At 26.8% G+C, this 12,634-nt stretch overlaps 2 long non-coding RNA genes across 3 annotated transcripts; one reads left to right on the plus strand and one right to left on the minus strand.

Moving 5' to 3' along the window:
- Positions 1-8,414: 8,414 nt before the first annotated feature.
- LOC126882754 (uncharacterized) lies at positions 8,415-10,321 on the minus strand. The gene is made up of 3 exons (XR_007697368.1): positions 10,072-10,321; positions 9,582-9,984; positions 8,415-8,868 (listed from the first exon to the last, which is right to left on the minus strand). It is a non-coding gene; the product is annotated as an uncharacterized LOC126882754 (long non-coding RNA).
- A 24-nt stretch (positions 10,322-10,345) lies between these two features.
- Positions 10,346-12,121, plus strand: LOC126882746 (uncharacterized). Of its 2 annotated transcripts, none has more exons than XR_007697366.1 (4): positions 10,346-10,482; positions 10,543-10,617; positions 10,723-10,886; positions 11,841-12,121. It is a non-coding gene; the product is annotated as an uncharacterized LOC126882746 (long non-coding RNA). The 2 variants fall into 2 exon arrangements; XR_007697367.1 differs by having other exon boundaries at positions 10,723-10,774.
- Positions 12,122-12,634: the final 513 nt, after the last annotated feature.

Here is a 12,634-nt window from a genome sequence, read left to right on the forward strand (position 1 = left end):
AAACTAAGCAACATCTATAATTATATTTTATCTTATGATAAATGATGTTTTAAATCAAGAACATTAAATTCCTCGACTAAATTTTATAAATTTAATCTTCAAATTTGGCAACACTTTAATTTATTAACAAAACCATAATTGGCAAACTAAATATATGTTATATCCTCTATAATTTAAAATATATAATAGTTTTTAATTACTCACTAAATAATCTAATACTAACTTTTCAACTTAAAATAAAATAAACTACTAATGCATATAAATATCTAGTTATATCCTCTATAATTTAAAATATGTAGTAGTTTTTGATATTTTGATTACTAATTAAATAATCTAATACTAACTTTTCAACTTAAAATAAAATAAACAGATTTTTGTGTCTTTTTGACATTATTCGAGTGTCTTTCTGGCATTAATCAAAATTAAAAACTAAATTATTAAATCGAATTTTTGAAAATTAAAACATTGCTATTTGGATAACATTAGAATAAGAATTATATATATACTATGTTTTGTGAAAATGTTTAGGAATAACCTCAAGTTGTAAGTCTTTTTTGTTATTTTTTATACAATGTATTTTAACTTAATTTCATTGTATTTATAATATACTCATTTCAGCTTACCCTGAAGAAGCAAATATATTTTGCGAAAGCTAGGTAATAACACAGAGTTTTACTTATCCTGCCCCTAAAAAATAAATGACTGCAACCCCAAAACAAAACTATAATCTACATAGTATCAGTCAATATTACCTAATTACTTTATAATTAAAGATGGGTTTCTACGAAAACATCAAACATAGGTATGGACCTGCAACTGAAAGGTTACTAAAAACTTGGGCAAAATATAACAGCAAATTGGCATCTTTACAAAACAGAAAAATTTTCTTAATCAAATGTAGAAAACACCACTTGTACCCTAACCACATTATAAATGGTATTGCTAATACTAACAACCTACTACACCACCGAGGAGGAAGAACAGGACAACAAGTACAATGTTTTAATTTAAATTTAAAAAAACAAATTATTAATTTAGAGATAAAAGCTACATTTTCAGACATAAACTTTTTAGACAAAAATATATCAGTCATTAAAGATAAATTACAAAACTTACTACCACGAAATATTACAACTGAATTTTTTCGTAGACAGAAAATAGCTTATAATAAAATATTTCATAACATAAAAGAAAATAATAGACTTAAATTTGAAAATCTGAAAATGAAGGCTTATAACTCTATCACTTTTAAAGAAAAATGGTTTAAAAATTTAACTAACATTGAAATTCCTTATAATGTAAAAAAGATACTCGCATTAGGTCCAAAATTTTGTTTATTACCAACTATTAAAGATTTCAAAATTTCTAATATATTAGCAGATATCGAATATACTATAACTAGATTTTCTGAAAACGAAAAAAACTTAGTCAGGGCACAATGCACTAACATCATAACTAACTATTTACACAAAAATAAAGATAATAATCATTTTTTAAATAATTTATATCATGAATGTAAAAAATTTATCAAAGACCACCCTGAGATATACATTGTGAGAAGTGATAAAGGAAATGTAACTGTTGCGATGTACAAAGAAGACTATTACACAAAAAGTTATGAACTTTTAAACGACATTAAATATTATAAAAAATTACAAAATAATCCGACAAGTACCTTACAACAGAAAGCTAACAAAATAGTTACTGAATTAAAAAATAAAAAAATGATCACCAAAGAGGAAGCCTCAACTCTCACCATATATAACTCAGTCACACCACGATTTTATGCACTACCAAAAATACATAAACCTAATTTAGCAATGAGACCAATTGTATCATCAATTAATTCACCCAATAGTAAACTAGCACAGTTTTTGAATGATATTCTTACAAAATCATATAGCTTAGATGATAGTTTCTCTATACAGGATTCTTTTGAACTAAGTAATTTTATTAATAACTATCAACTACCTAACAACTATATATTAGTAAGCTTTGACGTAATATCTTTATTTACCAATCTACCCCTACATGTTATTAAGAACAGCATTAACAAACACTGGCATGAAATCGAGATAAATTGCAAAATGAACAATAAAACTTTCTTAGACATTTTGGAATTCATTTTTGATTCCAATGTATTGATTTTTAATGATAAATTCTACAAACAAATCTTTGGCACCCCCATGGGCTCTAGCATATCATGCATGTTATGTAATTATGTATTGGATGATTTAATCAGGGATTCTTTAAATAAGTTACCTTTTCATATCCCATTTATTAAACGTTTCGTGGATGACTTAATACTTACTTTACCTGCAGATCAAATAAATGAAACATTACAAACTTTTAACAACCATAATGAACATCTAAAATTTACATGTGAAGAAGAAATAGATAATAGCATCCCATATCTCGACATGAGAATCAAACGAAATCCGCAAAATGTATTAAGTACCGAATGGTATAGAAAACCTATAGATAGTAACAAATTTATCAACTACCATTCACAGCATCCACCTCATATGAAAATAAATTTAATATTGGGTCTAAAAAACAGAATCAACAGATTATCTCACACTAGCAACATCAATAAAGGATTAATGGAACTCAAAGAAATTTTATTGGAGAATTCTTACCCAATTAAACTAATAAACAAATTTTTATTTAACAACCCTAATAATAGAATAATTGATATGAATAAAACAACAGAACCTAATCACCAAATTTCACAATCCCAATTTACTTACACATCACTACCATACATACCAATATTAACACCCAAATTAACTAAAGTATTTGCTAACTACCCACAAATTAAAGTTGCAACTAGAAATATAAAATCATTAGCAACATTATATACAAAAACTAAAACACCTATTGGTATCATGGAAAACTCAAATGTAGTATACAAGATACCATGCCAAAATTGTGATAAATCATACATCGGACACACATCCAGGAATTTAATAGGTAGACTAACATCACATAAAAGCGATCTCAGAAACAACAAAAATACATGTGCATTAGTGGATCATGCCATAAGTAAAAATCATTCTTTCAATTTCAATGAAACAACGGTATTAAAACATGAAAACCAACTAAATAAAAGGGAATTCCTAGAAATGGTATGCATAAATAAATATCAATGTGTGAATAAAAGAACTGATATAAATAAACTAAGCAACATCTATAATTATATTTTATCTTATGATAAATGATGTTTTAAATCAAGAACATTAAATTCCTCGACTAAATTTTATAAATTTAATCTTCAAATTTGGCAACACTTTAATTTATTAACAAAACCATAATTGGCAAACTAAATATATGTTATATCCTCTATAATTTAAAATATATAATAGTTTTTAATTACTCACTAAATAATCTAATACTAACTTTTCAACTTAAAATAAAATAAACTACTAATGCATATAAATATCTAGTTATATCCTCTATAATTTAAAATATGTAGTAGTTTTTGATGTTTTGATTACTAATTAAATAATCTAATACTAACTTTTCAACTTAAAATAAAATAAACAGATTTTTGTGTCTTTTTGACATTATTCGAGTGTCTTTCTGGCATTAATCAAAATTAAAAACTAAATTATTAAATCGAATTTTTGAAAATTAAAACATTGCTATTTGGATAACATTAGAATAAGAATTATATATATACTATGTTTTGTGAAAATGTTTAGGAATAACCTCAAGTTGTAAGTCTTTTTTGTTATTTTTTATACAATGTATTTTAACTTAATTTCATTGTATTTATAATATACTCATTTCAGCTTACCCTGAAGAAGCAAATATATTTTGCGAAAGCTAGGTAATAACACAGAGTTTTACTTATCCTGCCCCTAAAAAATAAATGACTGCAACCCCAAAACAAAACTATAATCTACATAGTATCAGTCAATATTACCTAATTACTTTATATATATATATATATATATATATATATATATATATATATATATATATAAATTTCACAAATTTTTTGGGTATTGAAGTCAAATTGGGGCTTTAAAGTATACTATTGTCTAATATTCGAGCTTTCGGAAATGTTTATTTCCTTTTTCAAGAATGTCTACAATGCAATAAGATAAAAAAAATATTAGAATATGTATCAGAGAACAAATAGTAATGAGTAACTTACCAGAATTTAGATTATAAAAAAATGTTGGTTATTATACCTACATAAGATTAAAAATATTAATGGTAAACGGCTGTTGTAACTTTTTGAATAACATAAATAACAAAAATTCTTAGCAAAAAACACTTAACAAAGGATAAAAATTGGTTAAATTTTGAAGTAATGATCTAAATGTGATTGACTTTTAAAAAGTTTAGTTTATCATAAATACATGGCTGACAAAAACTAAATGTAACTATGGTAATAGTATATAGGTGTTTATAAGGAATTGAATAAAAATTTATGATAAGAAAATAAGGAAATTTATGTTTTCAAAAAGCAGAAAAGTTAATCTTAAATATTAGTGATATTAATTAATTTTGTCAGAGTTTAGTACCAATTTCAAAAGTATAGGAGATTTGAAAAATCTTATGATCTGATATAATTTTTCAAAAGAAAGAATGTTATTATCAATTCAAAATAAAAGTTAATGTTAAATACGAGTATTAGTGATATTAATTAATTTTATTAAAATTTAGTGCCAAATTAAAAAGTGTAGGAGATTTGAAAAATCTTATGATCTGATACAGGTACCTATGATTATTTTTCAAAAGAAAGAATGTAATTATAAATTTTGCTAAGATTGTCCATTTCAGATTTTTTGTTCATTGTGTTCAAACCCCTGCTGATATAAACCATTTCAAGAAAAGTACGTTTATGTTTGTTGTTTTCCATGTCTAATATTTTTGGATCTTGAAAATTCATAGTGTGGCCATTCTGAATAACATGCTCTGCCAAGGCACATGATGGTTTGAGAATTTTACAATCACTTTTGTGAGATATGATGCGACCAGAAAGATTTCTACCTGTTTCACCAATATAAACTAAATCGCAGTTTGTACAAGATATGGAGTAGATAACATTGCATCTTTCTAGAGTCTAGAGTGTTAAATTTTTGTTTAGTTTTAGTGTATAGTGAATACAGAGTTTTTATGTTTTTAGTTGCTATACACTATACACTAAAACTAAACAAAAATTTAACACTCTAGAAAGATGCAATGTTATCTACTCCATATCTTGTACAAACTGCGATTTAGTTTATATTGGTGAAACAGGTAGAAATCTTTCTGGTCGCATCATATCTCACAAAAGTGATTGTAAAATTCTCAAACCATCATGTGCCATGGCAGAGCATGTTATTCAGAATGGCCACACTATGAATTTTCAAGATCCAAAAATATTAGACATGGAAAACAACAAACATAAACGTACTTTTCTTGAAATGGTTTATATCAGCAGGGGTTTGAACACAATGAACAAAAAATCTGAAATGGACAATCTTAGCAAAATTTATAATTACATTCTTTCTTTTGAAAAATAATCATAGGTACCTGTATCAGATCATAAGATTTTTCAAATCTCCTACACTTTTTAATTTGGCACTAAATTTTAATAAAATTAATTAATATCACTAATACTCGTATTTAACATTAACTTTTATTTTGAATTGATAATAACATTCTTTCTTTTGAAAAATTATATCAGATCATAAGATTTTTCAAATCTCCTATACTTTTGAAATTGGTACTAAACTCTGACAAAATTAATTAATATCACTGATATTTAAGATTAACTTTTCTGCTTTTTGAAAACATAAATTTCCTTATTTTCTTATCATAAATTTTTATTCAATTCCTTATAAACACCTATATACTGTTACCATAGTTACATTTAGTTTTTGTCAGCCATGTATTTATGATAAACTAAACTTTTTAAAAGTCAATCAAATTTAGATCATTACTTCAAAATTTAACCAATTTTTATCCTTTGTTAAGTGTTTTTTGCTAAGAATTTTTATTGTTATTTATGTTATTCAAAAAGTTACAACAGCCGTTTACCATTAATATTTTTAATCTTATGTATAATAACCAACATTTTTTTATAATCTAAATTCTGGTAAGTTACTCATTACTATTTGTTCTCTGATACATATTCTAATATTTTTTTTTATCTTATTGCATTGTAGACATTCTTGAAAAAGGAAATAAACATTTCCGAAAGCTCGAATATTAGACAATAGTATACTTTAAAGCCCCAATTTGACTTCAATACCCAAAAAAATTTGTGAAATTCGTATTTCCAATCAAGTCAATCAAAATACTACTTGTATATATATATATATATATATATATATATATATATATATATATATATATATATATATATATATATATATATATATATATAAAATGATGTTGGATAATCGAGTACAAATATAAAAATAAATAAGCAAAATCATTGGCTAATACTCGTAAAGTGAATGTGAATTTAGTTGGAAATATATAAAATATATTTCGAAACACCGGTGTATATAGTTGCATAGAAATGTATGGAATGATGACCCTTCATCATTTTATATATTTCCAACTAAATTCACATTCACTTTACGAGTATTAGCCAATGATTTTGCTTATTTATTTATATATATATATATATATATATATATATATATATATATATATATATATATATAGTTATTTATATTATAGTTCCATTTTTTATCGTTTTTATTGTTATATTTTTAATTTTTAATAACATTCACTGCAATTCTTTTTGTTAATGCCGCTTTTTTACACATTTATAACATCGTTGACTAAAATCTCAAACTGGTGAGTTATTTTTTAATACCCAGTTTCACTATTATACCTTTAATATTATTTCAGCGTCCCTGATGATGTTAACGACTGTTAACGAAATATTGGAATCGTAGAAAAGAGTACACTGAGTCTTCCATTTCAGCTGTTAACCCAATAATTTGTAAATTGATATATATATATATATATATATATATATATATATATATATATATATATATATATATATATATATATATATATGTTCTTTTGATCACTGAGTGTGTTTCAAAGATCTACATCTTTTGTTTTTTCATAAACATTATCTTACTTACTCTAAAGTAATTAGGGAATTAAAACTTGAGACTGTCATTTTCAGGTTGGGCGTAGATTTACGCTCCTGCTATGTCTAGGACTCGAATGTTGTTTTTTGATTGGAATGTGTCTAAAGATATTGAACTTCTCATCTTTACCGATGAGCCCAGAGAGGTTGAAGAGGGCGAAACACATTTCTAAGAACTGGTGTTTGGATCTTTGATTCTATTCAAAAAAATTTTCCCAGCCCGAAATGGTGGATGTGTGAATTATTCGTAAGGGGATTTTTCCACATTCTCTATTTCATTTGTTTGATTTCGTACGAGTGGTCGTTAAAGCAGTATCTGTGGATCTTTTGATCACTGAGTGTGTTTCAAAGATCTACATCTTTTGTTTTTTCATAAACATTATCTTACTTACTCTAAAGTAATTAGGGAATTAAAACTTGAGACTGTCATTTTCAGGTTGGGCGTAGATTTACGCTCCTGCTATGTCTAGGACTCGAATGTTGTTTTTTGATTGGAATGTGTCTAAAGATATTCAACTTCTCATCTTTACCGATGAGCCCAGAGAGGTTGAAGAGGGCGAAACACATTTCTAAGAACTGGTGTTTGGATCTTTGATTCTATTCAAAAAATTTTTCCCAGCCCGAAATGGTGGATGTGTGAATTATTCGTAAGGGGATTTTTCCACATTCTCTATTTCATTTGTTTTATATATATATATATATATATATATATATATATATATATATATATATATATATATAACAAGGAGAGGTTAGCGCGAGTTAATAAATATCGGCATGGCTCGCAATAAGTATGAAAAACAAAATATGCACAAGGTGGAATGCAACCATAGACACGTGTTTCTGACTTATTAGTCGTCATCAGTATGATGCCGATGTTTATTAACTCGCGCTAACCTCTCCTTGTTTGATTGTTTAAAACGTTCTAAACGTTTGGCATTCCTTGCCTCAGGTAGCTGTAGCTTCCTCCGTGGATTTGTTAGTTGTTGCTCTCGAATCCTGAGGGTCTACTAACATTATAGCCACAAATTGGTTGCATTGCTCCTGTTTAGCTATATCATACTGATGACGACTAATAAGTCAGAAACACGTGTCTATGGTTGCATTCCACCTTGTGCATATTTTGTTTTATATATATATATATATATATATATATATATATATATATATATATATATATATATATATAATATATATATATATATATATATATATTGTCATGATTTTAAATAGTTATTATTATTTTTTTAAGATACTCAAAACATAGAATAGTTAAAATAATAGATAATTTAGTAATTTTAATAAAGCCCAAAGTATATGGATAATTTTTTTTATTATTGCCACTTTTGAGGGGTATTGTTGATTGGAAGGTTGAGAAGAATGAGAATTATAAAAAGAACTAAAGTTAGGAGAGCACTTAGTAATAATTAAATAGTTATAAGATGGTTTTATTTAAGTGTATAAAGGTTGAATTACATAAGAAATCAAAATAGGTAATCCTATATCAAAGATGATATTTCAATGACATATAAATTAGAAATTAGTAACTAGAACATATAATAATTTGAATTTTGAGTTTTACCAGAGAATTACTTCTATTTGTATCATACAATAGCCTTATTTGTTCGTAAGAATCATCAAAAGGTTCCATGTTTCCAAAAGTCACTTCGAAAGGAACTTCGTTAAGGTGATACGTCTTGCATCACTTAGCTGCATGTGTAGATTTGTGAAATTATGTTGAAATAGACATCAATCTAAAATTTGAGAACAATAGTTAGTTCAATATTAATAGTATTAGTATAAATTTTAAAGAAAAATGTGGAAAATAGTTCAATAGAATCATAGCTTTGACAAGTGTCGAAACTATAGGTCAAATTAACGTATAAGAATGATATTTTGAGGAAATGGCTTATGCATATTCAATTGCTGATTTATTTTGTGTAAATTGAAAGTTATTTCAATCCTTTGTATGTAGTAATTGTGTAAATATTTGAATTTTAATATGTGAGTGTAAGTGATAAAGAAACTAAAAATGAAGTGTCGGACGTTGAAGTGAACCCTAATAGAACTTTAATAAGGGCACCTAGCAAGAAGGAAATTATATCAAAATGAACTAGAAAGTTTAATCTATTCAAATCCCAGATTAGATTATACCCAAAGATTAGGATAGAATCACAATTTGGGTTCATATTTCCAAAATTTTCATCAAAATTATTATTTTGATGAAATGTCAAATTTATTGGAATTTTTTGATTGGTGAATTCAAATTTTCATAGCAAGGATTGTTATTAATAATTAATTTCCATTGGCTGTGAAGGGACGCCAAGCCAAAAAGAATCCATTTTGAGGAGACTTTTGCGGGCCTTTGAACAGGCAACACCTTGTTATAAGTAGCTCCGCAAATTTTTGAGAAAAATGCGGTAAATCGTAAAAAATTTTAAATTAAAAAAACTTTTATTCTACTAACCTGTATAAATAATCTTCATGGTGAAGAAAAAATTTTCAAAAATGACCCTCAACTTTATAAGAAAAGTGAAAAAGTATTCTGATGCGGGTATCTACCATATTTAGAACATTGTTCCAGTGAAGGAGAAGGAGTTGGTTTCTTCTTGGATCCGAAGAGACTTCATAGCAGTTTGGTGTATCTTCATATTACATCGTGAAAGGTTGTACTGAACAGTTTATATTTTTAATTGATCATGATCGAAAGTCAATGTTTTTTCATTTTCTAGCTTTAGTATAACAAATTTTGAATATTCAAGATAATTTTGGGTTATCTTCGACTTAATTTTTTGTCAAATACTCTTATTTTTTTTTATAGTTAAATTCATTGCATCGTATTTATTTATTCAGACTTTCGACTAGATAACCTAAAATAAATAATTTAGCGTTAGATAGATCAGCAAATATTTCAAGTTGATATCATATTGATCTGATCTATATTATTGTATAATTACCTTGTATTTTTGATGTTGCATAACAAAGCCTTTATTTTTCAATATATTTCCAAATTTGTGTACAATATTCGACAGTCTTTTGTTATTTATCCACCATTTCATAGCTTTATTTTTGTGTCGTTTGTTTAGTTGATATTTCAGAAATCTTTTTCTCACACCTCCACAGATAGGAGATTTCATGCAGTTTTCACATTATAACTGAGCTAGTAAGGTAAGTGATTAATAGATGGCGCCGGGCAAAATCAATATTAAAATCAATTATTAAGGCCCGGTCTTTTCACCTCCGAATAAATATGCTCTTATCTGGCAGTTAGCTATCTGGAGGATAAATATTTATTCGCCAGATAAAATGTACCCGTCTTTTCACGTCAATTTATGTTCCAGTTAGTTATCCGGTAGATAAGCTTAAAAGTAAGTTTGGATTCGGAACACACCTGATTTTTGTGTTTATTTTTATAATTTCAGTTTCAGCTTTAACTTAACCTAACATATAATCAAGACCAAGATGATTTTCTCGATTTTATTTCCATTTTGGAAGAAGGAAATGTAAGTAAATCAAAGAATTACAACTTAAAATAAGAAGTATATAAAGTCATAGTCATAAGGTTTAGAAATACATTTCCATATTTTAATCAAACAATATTGTTTTAGAAAGAAAACATTGATTATGGTGAAAAAGTTTACTGGAGAACTTGAACAAGAGGTAAATAAATTTTAAATTAGTGGAAAACTGTTGATTTGTATGTAAAGAAGACAAAGACAAGTTTAAATAAAGACAAGCTAGCTAATGAAACATGAATGAAACAGATGCAGTGGTAATTTTGTTTACATAATTAATAATTTTAACATATTATATTATTAATATCTATTAACTGTTCAATGATGTAAAAATTTGTTAATGTGGGGAAAACTTTTATTTAAATTCAATACTATATTTCTGTAGTGGTAAGGCAAAAATTTGATTTTATGTCCGATTTTAGCCAGAATGAGATTATTTGCTTGATATGCTATTTAGTAAAATTTCTTCAAGATGGTGGAGTTTGGTATGTGTATGATGAAGGTAAAAACCCCTTTGTTCCACATATCTTTTGTATAAAAGTTATGTCCCCTTTTAACTTACTTAGTAGAACCCCGATTATCTGGGTGGGCTTTCTATTACTCAAGTTGCATTTTTGAGGTTTTATCAAAATAGCGTCATCGTAAATCACTTGACTCTATATGACGAAAGAGAGACTCATAATGAAAGATTTATTTTTTTCTGTTATCTCTTTATAGTAGGTACATAATAATATCTATGTATACACATACATATTATGTATGTGTATACGTACGTATTATACATAATATGAAATACATGTTCGGATTATCCGTGCTTTTCAATTATCAGTGCCACCTTCGGTCCCGAGGAGCACGGATAATCGGGGTTCTACTGTATTAGGTAGGCCAGAACTTGATATATTACTTGATTTCTTATGTTGATTACTTTTCGTTTTTGGGTTGGCAAAAAATGATTCAAACTTTCAAAATGCTCTCCTGAAAAATTAGGCTAGATGGACATATCAATCATCGTCAAAACGCTTTATCCATCCAACTGGTATATTGAATAGTAAACTAGGGAAATAACCAACTAAGTATATCAAAACACAATATTTTTAAAGATTGGATAATTTACATTACATGGTAACTTGAAGAATCCCAATAACAAGAATAAAACCTAATTTTAATATTTGTTAGTAGATACCTTTCACTTTTCTAAATAAAAAAATTAGTTACAGATATGACAAACATCTAGAAGATTCAATCCTGCGTTCTTAAAGAAAAAAGCTAGTTCCAGTAGTAAGCTACCAATAATAAACTAGAGAATGTATTACAAGAAAGAACAACGCTAATACTAAACATACCTCAATTGCTTCAGATAGAAAAAGAGGACGAAAAGGTACAACACAAGCGTGCTAGAGAAAATGAAAGGGCAGAAGAGAGACACAAAAATTCATTGATTTATTAAATTTAAAAATTTAATTATACAAAGGACAATTATATAAAGAATAAAAAAATGATACATGTATATTATTGATCCTTCTATTTCCCCATAAAGCATGTTACTGACCAGGAGGTATACTATAATAGATATATTACATCTCATAGTGCTCACTATAATAATGAGTGAGCCTGCATAAACGGAACCATAATATACATTATAGTTCCATGTATGCAGCCTCACTCGTTACTATAGTGAGTGATATGAGATATATTTTAGTATAGATCCCTGTGCATGACAAGTTTAACACAAAAATTTTTATAAGGTTATCAAACATCTTCAGTAAATTCAATAATTTAGCTTATTCCTGGTCTATACTTAGCAATTCATTTTCAAAATTGTCTTCATTTTCATTTCTCTCTCTATGTTATAAATATATTGCTTCAGTGTAAGATAGGACAATTGAATCAATTTAATTGTTTTGTTTTCTGCTATATACAAAAAGGGCGATATGTATTTCTGGACTCATCAGTGGACAATCAGAATCTCCAAGTAACAACCCATTGCTATGATCTGAATTTAAAC

Source organism: Diabrotica virgifera, chromosome 1 (genome assembly GCF_917563875.1).
Source record: "Diabrotica virgifera virgifera chromosome 1, PGI_DIABVI_V3a".
NCBI lineage: Eukaryota > Metazoa > Arthropoda > Insecta > Coleoptera > Chrysomelidae > Diabrotica > Diabrotica virgifera.